We start from the raw sequence: 2,920 nt of genomic DNA on the forward strand, positions 1-2,920 counted from the left end.
GGGTTAATATCCAGAATATATAAAGAACTATAACTCAACAATAAAAACAAATTGGTTAAAAAGCAAACAAAGGACTTGATAAACATTCCTCTAAAGAAGATATACAAATGGCCAGTAAGCACACGAAAAGGTGCTTAATACCACTAATCACTAGGAATATGCAGGTCAAAACCTCAATGAGATATCACCTCGTACGTTAGGATGGCTACCATCAAAAAGTAGAAGACAGTAAGTAGTGAGGATGTGGAGAAAATGAAACCTTTGTGCACGTTAGTAGGAATGTAAAATGATGGAAAACAGTATGAAAGTTTCTCAACAAGTCAAAAACAATATGTGGTCCAGCAATTCATTTCTGGGTTTATGCCCAAAAGAATTAAAAGCAAATCCTCAAAGAATTATCTTCACACCCACATTCATGGAACTGTCATTCACAACAGCCAAAGGTGGAGGCAACCCATGTGTCCATCAACTGATGAAGGGACAAAGAGAGTGTGATCTATACACATAATAGAAAATTTTCCAGTCTTTAAAAAAAAAAAAGGAAACTCTAAGATATTACAACATGAATGAAACTTGAGGACATCACGCTGAGTGAAATAAGCCCGTCACAAAATGACAAATACTGTGTGGTCCCACTTATAAAGAGTAGTACCTAGAGCACCTAGGTACCTAGAGTAGGGCTGAGGCTCGGAGGAGGGGAACGAGAGGGTTATTGGTGAACGGATACCAAGCTGCAGTTTTGCAGAATGAAGAGAGTCCTGGAGATGGATGGTGATAATAGTCGCAAACAATGTGAATGTACATAATGCCACTGAATGTTACACTTAAAAATGATTAAGATGAACTTGTATTCTATCACAATTAAACAATAAAAGAATATATGACTCTTATTAAAGCAGCTTATGCATGTTCATTGCAATGAACTGTATATCCAATTAACCTAAACTGTTTTGACAATAAACCTGTTTCTTCCTTCTGTGTTTTGCAGCCTTGGGTTGAAGCTCCCGATTCTACTTATAACAATGCACAAGAGAATTAATTAAATACAAGATGTCTCAGCAGCTTCAGATGCAGCTGATCACCCCCTTCTGGAGAAACTCTATGCTCTCAGCTTCCAAGGTATGACAACCCTCGGCTTTCCTTCTGCCTTACTGGCAATTGTTTTTCAGTCGTCTTTGCTGGTCCTTGTCCTCTACTTGATCTCCAGCATTTCCAGTTCATCTCACTTCTGCCATGGGCTTCTGTTTCTCTGCGAGCATATGCACTCCCTCCGTAGGTGTTTGCGTCCTTCCCATGGATTTATGTTCCACTGAGAAATCCCAACAGGAAAGTGGCGTGAATGTTAGGTGCACGTGGATATTACTTGGAAAGCAAGTTGGGTACGATTTACATTGAATAGCTAAACTCACAAAGGGTGCTGGGGAATTCCTAACAACAGAGACTGTGTTCTCTGATACCTCTAGGATGCTCTATAACAAAATGCTCAGACAACTCTTTTCCAGCTGTCACATCATCATTTTACCCTAGAAAAGTGCAAACAAGATTCACTGTATTTGGACTGTCTACATTTTTGAATCCCTTTCCCTTGCCTCCGCTCTCTCTTATCAATCCCGTCGTTGTCTTTGCTCCTTAACACCAAGAGTCTAACGGCTGTGCCTCTCACATGAATTTTCTTTGAAGCTGTCTATCTCCTGATATTTCTGAAAATTGGCTTGATGGAATGTGTCACCCGTGTACAGAGGTCCAACGGAAGTCCTGGTGACCTGAATCATGGGATGCTTGTGTTATCTCTTAGGAATCTGAATTCCCAAGTACCCTTAAGCCCGCCCCTCTCTTAGCCTTCTCTTCTTAAATAAATGGCACAACCACCCACCCCGCTGCTCAGCAGAAGCCAGGGAGGCGTCCTCGAGTCTTCTTCTCACTCCTCATTGCATCTCCCACAACAGTAGACATTTTGCTGACAAATGAATGAAATTAACTAATGAGTGATTTACTGTAAAGGAACATATTTTTTTTGTAGACAGCTTTACTGGTGAAATATGGTGTATACTGGTGCTCTGTCATGATTAATTTATATATGAAAATAATTGATCGCAATGCTTTGCTGTGAGCATGGAACTTAGGGGAACCAATAAAAGAAATTAACATGTTCCATACCCTTAAAAACATTCTACTGTGTAAAACAATAAAATGTGGAAGAAATTCTTCAGAAATGAATTAGCCTAAACTTCACCCAAGGCTATGGAATGCAGGAGAAACACTTGAACCCCAAGATGAAAAAAGGGACTTGGAGAAGGAGGGAGTGGTAGGTGCAGCTGTATATAAAGGGGGCCCTTGATGGGTGGGTTTACTGATTAGCTGAGGATTTTACATCTGTCCCAGTCATAGCAGGGAGACCCTGGAATTGGGCATGTAAGTGACTCAATATTTTAGAGGAAGTTCTTTGGCAATCTGACACAAGTTCATTGAACATTTTCACCGTAATGTTTTTCTTCTATTTTTAGATGGTCTTTTCCAGCTCAAGATTTAATGATTGTGTGGCTCTCTTACAATGAAAATAATTTCTGGGTGCCCTGGCTGGTGTGTCTCAGTGGATTGAGCACTGGACTGTGAACTGAAGGGTCGCTGGTTCAATTCCCAGTTAGGGCACATGCTCAGGCTGCTGGCTAGATCCCCGGTCAGGGTCGAGTAAGAGGCAACCAACCAATGTTTCTCTTCCTCTCTTTCTCCCTCCTTTCCCCTTGCTCTAAAGAATAAAAATAAATAATTGCTGGATATTTGTGGAGTGTCCATCCCTACTCCCCAGCCTCCATGCCTGATATTTTTTGAAAGCTGCTACACGGACAGGCTTGGACTGATGGAGGCAGGAAGAATTTTTTCCTGCTTAGGCACCTCGGTGGAAACACAAAACCCAGAGAGG

Source organism: Desmodus rotundus, chromosome 10 (assembly GCF_022682495.2).
Source record: "Desmodus rotundus isolate HL8 chromosome 10, HLdesRot8A.1, whole genome shotgun sequence".
NCBI classification, from domain to species: domain Eukaryota; kingdom Metazoa; phylum Chordata; class Mammalia; order Chiroptera; family Phyllostomidae; genus Desmodus; species Desmodus rotundus.